Raw genomic sequence first — 13,664 nt, forward strand, 5'->3', positions numbered from 1 at the left:
CATACAACATCGTCCTGTCGGTTTGGAACATGAAACAACTATTTTGTAGATTCATCCCTAAAGATGTAGTTTTCCCAATCTTCAGCCGTCAAATGCTTGTGATCAGAAGCGAATTTCAATCTCTTTTGCCTTTGTTGTTGATTTTTTTGTCAGTAGTTGATTTCTCGATCTTTTAAATGCCTTCCATTTCGCCTTCGTGTCCACTTTGTTACCCTTCGCTCACTATTACATAATTGCTTAGCTACATCCTTCATACTTAATCCTGCATCTAATAAGGCCAAAACTTGAACTCGTTCATTTTAAATTGTATCGACACTTGTACAGGACGTCTGCTTTTTCATCAAACTCGGCATATTTATTTCATGACGTAATAGACATTATGTTTCCATCACTCCATAGTAACACAAGAGAGAGTGTGTGTGTGTGTGTGTGTGTGTGTGTGTGTGTGTGTGTGTATACCACATATATACATATACCATATATATATATATATATATATATATATATATATATATATAGCAACCACGTGATCAGTAAAAATTGTGTATTTTCACGTGAATTTATTTTCGAAAATTCCTTACTCCGTCATAGAATAGTCGAAAAACAAAAGGGGGTTCCGAAAGTGCTTTGTTGCTGTGACTGACTCGCGTAGAGAAAATCAGCACATACCACATAAGTATACGTCAATGTCTGTAATAATGGTAGATTAAATGTTTCATCTGTTTGAAACTTTTTGCCAAACGAAATGTGAAACCAACCACTAATCCATGTACATAGATGCACTACGTAAACAAAGTTGTTGATTGATGCATCGTAATGTCCGAGTGCTGCATGCTGCGAGATTAAATACTCTTTATATACAGTCATTGAGAAGTTTCTTGCAAGAAGAGGAATTTGGTGGATGCATTCAACTTGGACAACGAAATCATAGTTCCGTTTGGTGTGTGAAAAAAATGCCATGAATTTGTATTCAACTCACATTTCCTCTGCTATTTCACAACGCGATTTATAATAACATCAGTAAATTTAAACACTCGACATACAGTAGATCTATTATTTTGTATGTAAATATGTATTCCATGTGTGCTTAAAATATAACTCCCACCTGTGCATGTAATTGTAGACGGATGTCATGTATATGTATACCACATTTGTAAACATGGGCTCTCACAACTCTTTTATTAAGAAAATATCGTTATGAAAATAACCATTACGAAATTAACATACCTTGAACTACTGGTATTAAAGTGATGAAAAACAAATATCTGTATAGATCTACTATCTAGGGCTATGGGGGAACCGGATAGGAAGGGGGTGGGGGGCATGTGTTGAAATATAGATCCCTAGACTATAGTATACATGTACATATACTATTACTTTGAAATTTCAGTGCCCTAAGAAATATATCAAACCTGAGGTTTCGTGTTTCACACAAACATGTAGGTTGGCAAAACCTTTTTAAAAATAATGTAAATTAATCACAAGTCTGCATATGCCCTCTCATAAGCAAACGTATGCATTGTATGTATATGTAAGATATGTATACTACACGTATGTCCTTCTCTTGACCCACATTTTGTAACAGATATGATGAGTCTATGGCTGTTTATGAAAACATATATGTCATCTCATATTACAATTTATAATTTTGAAACATGAGTATTTAAATTTTCACTGAATATGTGTTGAAACACAATTTTAAAATCCACATTGTCTGACGCAGTCTAATTACTCAATGGTATAATATAGACCTAACTGTGCAAATATCAATTATGATGATTTTTTTTCTAGGCATCAGCCTGGGGACCATTGGAGGTTAGATAGGATCAGTGCAGGTTGAAGTGGGTTTCAAGTCAACAAGTTTAACAGCAAGAGAGGTACTATATTTTCTTGAGATAAATATCAGACAGCATTTGTAAAGACAAGTCTGAGTATATCAGATATTCATCTTTTTTGCTATATTCAAATATATTTTTCTATATTTTGAACAGGTACTGCATTTACAGTGATGATGACATATCCCCTGGACCCCCACAACTCCACAAATTTAAAAATGTTTGATCCAGTTCCGAAGATTAAACAACTACTGCAAAATTTTGGATTTGGATGAAAAACATTAATTTACTTATGAGCTCAGAGCAGTGGATGTTGTACAACATACTTTAAACTAAATTGTGAATTTGAGGGAAAAAGAAGTACATGTACTCATGCATTACATGTACATGCCTTTTGAAAGACAATAATATTGCTAGATGTAAAGGAAATTTTACTGTTAATTATTCTTCCTTAGATAAATTAGTAAAAAATGTGCACACGATAGAATACCAATTTTATAACTTCAATCAATGAGTTTGAATTTTCCTTGTAATTCAAAATTTAGTTGAAACATACATCATTGATACATTAATGTACATCAAATTTTTCGAAACGTTTCATAATGGAACTAATCCCCCCATATACTTACAGTGAACATAGACCTTCACCTGGGGAAAATTACAGTTAATTAATGCAATACACATGCATTCTCAGCTATCCAATAGTGACTTTTTGGTTCATTGTGAAACTACAATTAGGAATCTTAAAGTTATGAAAGACACACCTATCTGTGAGGGCAAGATGGCTCAGATGGACTTAGTGATCCATGGGCAGTCCATTGGTCTCTTTCCATTGATATTAATTATTTATTGAAATATGAAATGGTTATTTAAACATATTTCGTGTATTATACTGTATAGTGATATCAATTTCTATCAAAAAACTAAATATTTAGGCAATCATTGTGAGTGCAAAAAGGTCAACTGCATTAGTACACACTATAGATCATTCTTAAATGGCTCATAGAAACTTCTAGTATTGTGATGATGAATGCTCAAAGTGGTAATTTGAGAATGCTTAATCATTTAAGGTCAATAGTTTATTTCTGCTAACTATCACTTAAAATTCATTTCTGGAAGGGAGGGGGTAGGGTTACAAAATCTGACATACTTTCAGATTAAACCTCATTTGGTATATTTTTTTATTCAGTATTTTAGACACTACTTGACTTATTGTAAAAATGAAATAAAATCATAAATTTTATGAGCAGAATTTTTTTGTTGTCAGAAAATTGATGCCTGATAGTGTGTGAGAAACGCAATACTTAGGGTAAATTTGGCCAATTGCCAAGTCAAATCATCCTAATGTTTTCCTTAGATGCATTTTGAATTTCTAATTAATGTTGATTTTTGTCTGTTTGTGTTTAATTTACATAACTATATATGACAAACAATATTTCTGGTGTCAATGCAATTTTTATTGCCTTGTGTGTTAATTTGCTCAATTTTGGCATTTTTTTTTTGCCTTTTGGGGCTGGAAAAGAGGGAATTTCAATCTCACTTTCCTCGAAAATTAATCTGATTACTTTTGTCGACTTTTGATATGTTTTAGGATAAAGTCCACATATTATAATAAATAAGATTGAAAAAAAATTCAATGAGTGGTTTTGGGGGGCTAGCTATCAGTAGCTACCTTAAGCGTAGGTGTAAATGAGCAAATGAAATATTTTTCTTTTTCTCTCCTTTCCACTAATATATATATATTGATAATGTTTGATCATATTTGAGAAAATGACGGTGATTACGGTGATTATAAAATCCTTCAATCAGAATTCAGCACACATGAAAGCATGTGCTGACCAGTAGTTTAATTCAACCATAACAATTTTTAAGGAGTACCAAGCCACACCCAAAATCTCAACATCAGAAGAATTTGATGAAAAACAAACACGTTATCGACATTAAAAATTGAATCTTGAAAATACGATGCTCGCACGTGAGCATGCGCGCTGACGTTTTCATATCACATATTACCTACTTATACTGTGAATATCAACTTATTAGCTTTACTTATTAGCTTTATTCATAAGAGAGTTAGAGACGTTTTAGTATTGTTCAATCAAAATAAAGCAACCATGCATGCGCGTCTAGATTGGTAATTTTGACCATGCAGATCTATTAAGGGTTTCAATATCTACCTACAATATAAATCAAATGATTTGATCGAAAAACAAAAACGTAAGCTGCTTCCGAAATTGGTGTACCAAATATCCAATGCACGGAAATACGCAGGCATGCACGTTCAGACAGAATGAGAATGGTTCCTCACATATTCAAATGATATATCATCCTAAAAAGGTGTCATATCGATCTCTTGTGTAGTTTCTGAGAACAATTATTACCTTGGGCTCTTACATGTAGATCTACATGATCAAGATGAGATCAAGATGAGTAAACTTGAATTTACACTATATCTGGAACCTTTCACGTAAATTTAAGCTTAGTGGATATTTTTTGGGGGAGGAATATTTTTAAATTACCCCGACCTATTTTTGTCTATTGTTATTTATCAAGAACCACTACACTAATTCAATCAAACTTGGCACAAAACATTCTCGGGTGAAGGGAATTCAAATTTGTTCAAATCATTGCCCGAAGAAGCGGCCACAATAGAGTATCAAAGTTTTAAATGTGGACACAGGGAACATCTTCTCAAAAATAGCAAGGCATTTAAGTCAATCAAATATGCAAGCATTTCTGGGTAGTGTATGTTCTAGTTTATTCAAATCATGAATCTCAGGGGGAGGGGGATATGTGAGGACGGCAAAAGGGGATCAACGACCTTAATAAAAAATATAGGGAAACATATAATAAAAAACTTCATCTCAACAAAAGCATATTCCATGATTAATCATATTACTATGCAAGCACTTACAGGAAGTTAAAGTTCAAGTTTTCTTCCAATTTAGTGGCCCCAGGGGTAGGGCAGGGCCACAATGAGAGATAAAAGTTTTATATTAAAATATACAGGGCATTAATCTAAACAAATTCTTTTCAAGAGAAGCTTGGCCACACTAAATCAAGTTCACAAGTTGTGTGGATTCAAGAATCATCTTATGTATCCGTACGGATACCGGTAGGTGCCAGGGTATAGAATCAATACCTATTGAAGTGGAATGTAACTGGCGACCGCTACTTGTTATCTGGCAGTCGCCACTTATTCACTTGCGGCTACCATATAAATTAACTGACGACCGTCACTTAATATATGTAGCAACTGCCACTTACGTGTATCCAGGTATCAATTCATATATGTTACCAATTTCAGAAACAATTTACTTCGTACCACTGAGTTATTATTTCTGAAAGAGTTTAGAATCGTACACAGACACGTAGCATCGTTTTCAAAATGTTAGGACAGGCGGAGGAGAAATTGTCTTCTAAATTGTTGACAAGTAGAAAACAAACCTAAAAATTTCTTATTTTGCCAAACGTTTATATTCCTGAATTTAAAGGGTCTCTGTTCATCCTTTAATTCATTAGTTAATCAAAGGTTACATTCTTTCCATTCGTTTTTACCACATTCTCACATTAAAAAAACCCACTCTGAAACTGATAGAATGACATACCATTTGAAAACTTATGAACAATGATAGAACGTCATATGGGTTTTGTTCGAAATTTGTAAAATTGATTACGCATCTAGTGTGGTAATACTAAATACGTGAGATTGCACCGTTTATCTATGGCATTACCCAATTCATTGTTAATGCTATTATTTTATTATTCACTTTATGAACGTTGATACAAACGTATATTAACATACAAAAGAATAATCATTGATCTTCACCTTTTGATAAATTTACGTATAAAATTAGAGATATGTAGCTTAAGCGTAAAACTACGTTTTGATCACATATTGTTTGCACCCAATGTTCAGGTGTTTTTGCAAATTTAATTTTTTTGATACATAGATAGATAAAGTAAATGAAATAGATAATAGACTTAAAGTATCTCTACTTATAGATTTTTTGCCAATAAACGTCGAAATGCCTGCTCCAGAGTTACTGCTTCCACCTTTAAAATTGTTTCATATGTGAGGTGAAGTCTGTAAGCTTTAACAGAATCTTTCTTAATTAATGAATACCGTAAAATCAAACATCTACTTTCATTTTCGATAAACTACCCTGGAATAGCAAAAATGAGAGAAAAGTGGTGGATCTAAGCCAGTTGCTTTTAAGGACAACTTAAGCAGTTAAGATAATACGATATGATATAAATCCGTTGGTTATCGATGCTTGTTTCTGATCTTACAGAAGAAATAAGTTTTGATAATTGTTGAATAGATATCAGGAGGGATCCAGGAATTGCGGTTACGGGCGCGTCACTTTATGAGACAGGGGGTCTGGGGCCGCCTTGAGGTGATGACCCAGGGGGCCCAGAGCCCGGAAGCTCCTGGATTTTATAGATTTTATATGGCTTGAAATATGTCTCCTATCTAGTCATTTGTACTATTTTCTATCATTTTTAATAAGGTGAAATTAATAAAATGACTCAAATTTTCAGGGTTTTTGGAAACAATTAAGTTCTCCTAATAAAATAATTCAAGAAATTAAAAGATTTTGTCATTTATTTCTCCGGGAGTGGAAGAAATCATTGCTTCTTTTATCGTTTAGTACATTTTTCTAAACAAGATACCACGATTTACCTCAAATTTGAAAATTCTATGTGGGGGGGGGGGGGGCTTAAATCCGCCACTGGATAAAATATGCCTGTTCATTTCTTCAGTCCGTGATTTTAGTGTTGAATTAGATTCATGGAAATTTCCAGAACGAAGCGCCCAGAAATGCAGCAAGACGAGAAGGTGCGATTGGTATACAACGTGATCAGCATAAGATTGTGTAGGTGTTCAGTGTTAGTTATACTTAAAATAGTTTTGACTAGGCTCATATTTATCATTTTATGAAGGTTTATAATCATATTACTTATATACATCTCATTCAATGAAGGACTCCCTCCCGCGACCAGCAATCTGACATATCGAAAGAAATTTAATTACAATAATCATCTGATATTTTTCGATGTTCTTAATTTTTTTCCGTGAATATAAAGGTTTCTGTTACGAGATATTGTAATAATGCGTTAAGAGTTATTGATATGTACAAACACATGGATAAACAAAAAGTTTTTATTTTTATTGAACATGTTTTGCGATGATACAGATCTTGAAAGAGGATAATAAGTGGAAAACTGTCCATTATGTTAGTTATCGAATGGTCAGGGACTGTTTTGGGAAGTTCGCGCCCTTAAAGTTAAGATATTTCACCGAAATTAGGTTGCACACTACTTGACAATGTCCAAGAAATCAGGCCATTGTTTACAATATAGCAGTTTTTTCGTCATTCATATAGTGCATTATGTTTTTGATTATTACATTTGACGAGAAGAAACGACGTGTATTCATAATTTTGCCGTTAATTAACATTCGCAATAATGATGAACCACCGTTCAGTTTGTCTTTGGTCAACTATTCGGCATGACGGATTACAATTGCATTCGTAAAATCATTATCTAATTTTCAATACTGAGATAAATAAAGGACACCACAGAGTCGTCCACTTCTGCTTCATACTTAGATATATATTTCATTGAAAGTAGACATTAACAGCAAACTGACAACTCAACTGTATGACAAACGGGATGATTTCAGCTTCTCCATCGTCAACTTTCCATATTTATGTAGCAATATTCCATTATCACCTGCGTATGGTGTTTATATATCTCAACTGATTCGATATTGAAGAGCTTGTTCTGCGTATAGTCAGTTTTTTAAATCGAGCTAAGCTACTGACAAACAAGTCGATGGTACAGGGGTTTCAACAGTCTCGATTGAAGTCAGCATTTCGCAAATTCTATGGTCGTTATAACGATCTAGTTCGTCAATACAACCTCGCATTGGGTCAAATGCTGTCTGACGTGTTTCATACCGATTGTTAAGTATCCTCCGTTGACCGGTCATAACCGCTGTAGTCAAAATCAGTATGTAGAGAATGCTTTTTATTATCTTTCAAATTATCCTGACTAATCCATTGTCTTCTGCTATATATCAATTACATGCATGTTTTCTTACCGGAACCCTTTATTCGAAAATAATTTTTCTGAAGTTGGTTTATTATGAAGTCATTTTCCCATTTTGTTTCGATCTCCACCAAGTGTCCATTTACGCTTGAACAAAATTTCTGCAAAGTAAATTCATTTGTTAAATATAATCATCAAACTAGCTTTATTCAAATGATAAAATTTAAAATATGTAATTTGTTTTGTAGTCATTTTTATGAAATTAAAGTTTGACAAACTTTTCCATCTTTCATTGTCATTGCGTCTTCAAAAAATTTGTAGCAAGAGTTGTCGTACATCGTCCATCCTTTAGGGCACACTACAAATAAAAGACACAGATCAAGCACGATCAAGGTAGATTAGAGATAAACCACTACGTTTCGCCCCTCCCCTTTTATTCCACACTTTGACGAAGGTGTGATATGCATGTCCGATCGAGGAAAGTATGACATACTGTACTTAGTGCACGGCGCATTGTTGTTTTCAAACTATCTAAAATATCCGAATATAGTGGACAAACTTATATATATTACAAAAAAAATAAAATAAAAAAGAGTTGTTACACTAAGTAATAGCAAGCGCAGAAGCACTGGCTCGTACTGCGAGCTCTAATGACTAAAGTGCACGAAATAATCCTAGCTAAATCTAATCCTTTAACAAGAACATATTTTGACGCCAATCCTAAAAATAGGGTTGGTTGAGTGACGGGTTGCGTGGTAAAGGAGCTGAAACGGCCTTACTCTGTACGCTGTTAGATTTCTCCCTTTGCTTTCAAAGACACCTTCTTGTACTTCCCTTCACCTACCGATCTGAGTTTACAATCTGAGTAAATATCTATTTTTTAAACTAAGAACAGAGTCATCAAGTGAAAAGTTTTGACTGTGCTTTATTTATATTTGCAGCAGCTATATTGTTTACATGTACAGATGACATGATTATCAAATGGTTAGTCACTTCCCTAGCATTGTTTACCTGTTGTAAGGACAGTTATTTTTCACTATATGTAACATGGGCAAATTCTAACATACACTCATTACACTGATATAGATACGAGACAAGAAGTAGCGAGTGTTTGCAACCTGCAACCAGTACAGCAAAAGTATTTACTTCACCTTGTTCGATTGTAACTTCTACACCTGGTCCCTTATCTCGCAACAAAGTTCAATACCAAAAAGCTATGGATATATCTAGAATTTTCTCCACAGAGAGTCAGACGGACCATGCTATGTAAATATTCACACAACTAAACCATGTTCTACTTCCAGAGAACAGTGTAACAATTCTCAAATATCTACCCATATCTCCAAGACTTGCATATCTACAAGACAGAAAATTAAAAAAAAGTCAAACAATATAGTTATGATTTATCATCAAATAGGTATTCATTGAAAGGATTGTTTAGACATTCTGAGGTATTTATACTAACTTGTGAAAATTTCCTCGACCCAATTTCAAATAAAATCAAAGTACTGAAAGACTGATGGGAGTTGATTTTATGTAGATTTGCACTAGATGCTTCTGGAATTGAGAATTATTCCAAAATAATAATTTTAAAAAATAGAGAAGTACATTCAGAAGTCATAAACTTATGTTGTGTCTCAATATGCAATGTGAAGATAACGAACAGTGATCAATCTCATATAACAATCAACGTGCAATTACTTATGTTTACATACATATAGACACTGGTAAGTTCAGACATTGTCTGGATTCTATTTCACTACTCCAACATATTATATAGTAATACTCTTAAAATTGCTCATTTTTGTCAAAATATGTCACTACACTAATATTCTAGCACAAGAAGATATTTGAAAAACTCCACAATAATTCTTTGGTTTATGCTAATTTTTCATATTTTCCCCCCTACAACTTAAAGATTGACACGATGTGCACTACTAAACAATTCCCCATTGCTTGAAGTGCAAGAACTTGTACTTAAACATCAGACATTTACGTATCCTTTATCGTTAAAATTATGTGTGATTTTACTTAAAATTCGAAATTCAATTCCTAGAGCTCTATGCAAATCATATAAGAAAATCTCTATGTGCATAACTTCGTAAGCATCAACAAATGACATTAAAATAGCTACAATTTATTCAATTTATAAAAATAGCCATGCGGTCTTAATTTTGCACATGTGAAAAGGTGAAGATAACGGACAGTGATCAATTTCAAAAATCCTAAAAGAATACAAAATTATGAGTTGGACAAACACGGAGTCCTGTATATACATGTACTTGCATTAGAGGTTGGACCTGGGGCCTAGGAGGAGTAAGCATCCCCAGTCGACCGGTCACACCCGCTGTGAACCCTTAAACGCATGTGATTGTGTACAGGATTCAATGTCCCACCCCTCCTTGTATTGTTGGGTGTAATTTTGATAAGATGTGACACTTCAGTCAGTTCAGTATTTTTGTAATGGAATACTCAAATCTCGCATTGAAATCGTTTCTTGTTTTTTGTTTGGTTTGAAATGTCATATCAACGATCATTAGAAATGAAGAAAGTGTGCAATTCAGTCGGTGACATTTTAAAAAAAATCTGCACTTTGCTGAGAAATCCTATTGAAAGAGCAATTACTAACTGAAAAAAAAACGGTCATTCTCAATTAACTGATGATTCTTTGATTAAATGCATCGCTATTTGGTGCGCAATAATTTCTTCATGCTGTTCAATTGCATCGTTATAACTTCATCACCTACAACGAACGGAAGGTGTGATGTTTCTATCGCGGCCCACTATTTCTAAAACAAAATAAACAAAAAAACCTGAAGAGGTTCACGAATACCATTAGCTGCAAGAAAAGGTAAGAGAATACCAATGATAGTAAAAAGACGCTTGTTTATTGTGTACAAACAGCTGGATAGGTTTAGGCTTATAGCATGGAAAATATGGGGAATTTCTCTTTGGTGTCCTGAGTGTCAGAAAATACCACATAAAGTGAAAATGGTAATTTTGATTTGGATGTAAAAGAAAAATTTTAATTTCCAATGTCTGGAAAAATCATTGGAAACATATCCTTATATTTCACCTTTGTATACTCTTAATCATGATTTGTAGCATAATGGTGTTGACAAAATGTCTACTCTCAAAACAGAACAATATTTAGATTATAATCTAAAATGATATGGGGGTTTGGAATTGGAAGATATTAGTAGTTTTTGATTATTACTATTATCATCATCATCATCATCATTATGCACATAACGTATGTGTGCGATGCATGCACATGTGCTTCTTGATGGCATGGTATTTGTTTAATCTTATAATATAAAAGTTTTGATTCTTTTCATCAATTACCCAAAGAAATAATACTATTTGATTTTTATGATCGAATTTGGATGTGAACACATGGAAGGGGCTTGATGAAATATTTTGTATATATAGAGTCACACCTTTTTTTAAAAAACGAATGTTATGTGAAGCATTGTCAATTGCAATCTGACTAAAGTACAGACCTATATTATATTAAAAATATATAAGTATATCAATCTGACTAAAGTACAGACCTATATTATATTAAAAATATAGAAGTATATCAATCTGACTAAAGTACAGACCTATATTATATTAAAAATATATAAGTATATCAATCTGACTAAGGTACAGATCTATATATATATACTATATATATATATATATATATATATATATATATATATATATATTGCCCAACTATCTATTTTGTATTGCTTGTAGGAGTTATGAGATTGATCACTGTTCGTTATCTTCACCTTGCATATATATATATATAATTCAATAAAAAAGCAGGAAAATATGCAGTTCCAAAATATATTTAAATCACTAGCGCTTTCTGGATTTGAACATCCATCCTCATTCACCTGAGGATGGATGTTAAAATCCAGAAAGCGCTAGTGATTTAAATATATTTTGGAAATGCATATTTTCCTGCTTTTTTATTGAATTATTTTGACTGTGTGATATCAACTCTTTCTATTTGGATTCTATATATATATATATATATATATATATATATATAGGTCTGTACTTTAGTCAGATTGTGTCAATTATGCTTTCATGGTCCTTTCGAATTTATATGAAAAATTACAAACCAAACCGTGAAACGCTCTGGAGATTTTAATCATACATGTATTTATCTTTCCGCAACCGGCTTGGCCAGTTATAATGAAATTATGGTCTCTTTGGCCAGGTTAAACACCTTTACTTTGTAAACGTCCATGTGTATGATTTAACGATATTCTCATACTTTTTTTCGCGAAGCTAATTGTTTATGGTATTTGCGTGAAAGACCTCTTCTTGGGATAAATTGTTGACTGCGACAATATATTTTCATCTATCTACTTCGTAGAAAGAATCCCATTTGTATTAAGTGAATGACTTATAGTAAAACAAAACTTTCAGTAAGTGATACATACAGCTATAACACTTTTTCATATCATTCAACATGATAAACAAAATATCAAGAAATTCATTTTTTTTTCATTCCCTCTTCTTTTTTATCTTTTTTATTGAACGATTTTAGTTTTTAAAAAAAATGGATTTAACTTTGTGTATAAATAATGAAGATTGCGTGAATCGACAGAGAAGTGCAAATAGAATGTAAGTGTGGTTGTATCTACACAATTAGTAATGTAAAAGTCTAATTGAATATTAATCAATCAGATATTATGGAAAAGTATTTCACCATTACGACTCTAAAAGACAATAAAATCATTTACGAACTTGGTCGCGGCCCACGGGAAAATATGTATTTTTTTTAAAATGGAAAATTTTTTCACCATGATTATGAATCTAAATAGCAAAAAAAAAAATTTAATCTCTGTATTTAACTAAGGAAAACTAAATTGACATTTTATTAATTGCATGTACCGATTTTCTAATTTCTATTGTTACACACGAGGTACGCATGCTCTTAGCTGCAATAATGTAGCCCTATCCAATTTTTTTTTATTCTGACGTTTTCGGGATAGGGCTACAATTCCATAGGATCTCCGTAATGGTGCAAAATAATTTTAATGATAACCTATAATAAACTCTCTGTATTAGTCCCAAATGTTGTTTACACCAAAGGGAGTACAAACTTTGTGCTCGGGCATGTCTAATAAAGGTGTTTTTCATTAAATATAATGTACAGCATGCAAAATTCTTCGTCTGCTCCGCCATGCTTGTTATCGCGAGATCTCGTAGGTGGATCTAATGAAAAGCCTAAACATTGACAATCAGCGCGAAAATGTACTTACTCGAGCCACTTCGACAAAGAAAGGAAAATGATATTGTTGCAGAAAGAATTTACACTCTGCTGTTCGGCTTTTAACTTGATATTAAATTCAAACCTTTTCAATACCGACGAAATAGCTTTCGCCTCCATACTTGTCCATTGATGTAAATACTACCTTATATGGTATATGCAAATGACTTGACAACCGGAAGTTGAAACTTCAGTACATCAAACATGGCGCACAAATATGAATCGAGAAATTGGAATTTATCGAAATTGTTGAAAACGGTAGAATAGAGCCTCACAAATCTAAAGTTGCAGGTTGTTAATTTATATATTGACTAAGAAACATAGAATATCATTTTATTTACGTAAAGAAAGTCAGGAAACGTTTAGAATGAGCGCAAATGTTGCGGGAGTGAATCACTCCCGCATTTGCACCATTACAGAGATCCTAATGAGTTGTAGCCCTCTCCCTAAAAAAAAAAAAAAAAAAATCAGAGAGGGCTACATTATTGCAGCTAACA

The sequence above is a fragment of the Ostrea edulis genome, chromosome 7, assembly GCF_947568905.1.
Source record: "Ostrea edulis chromosome 7, xbOstEdul1.1, whole genome shotgun sequence".
Classification (NCBI taxonomy): domain Eukaryota; kingdom Metazoa; phylum Mollusca; class Bivalvia; order Ostreida; family Ostreidae; genus Ostrea; species Ostrea edulis.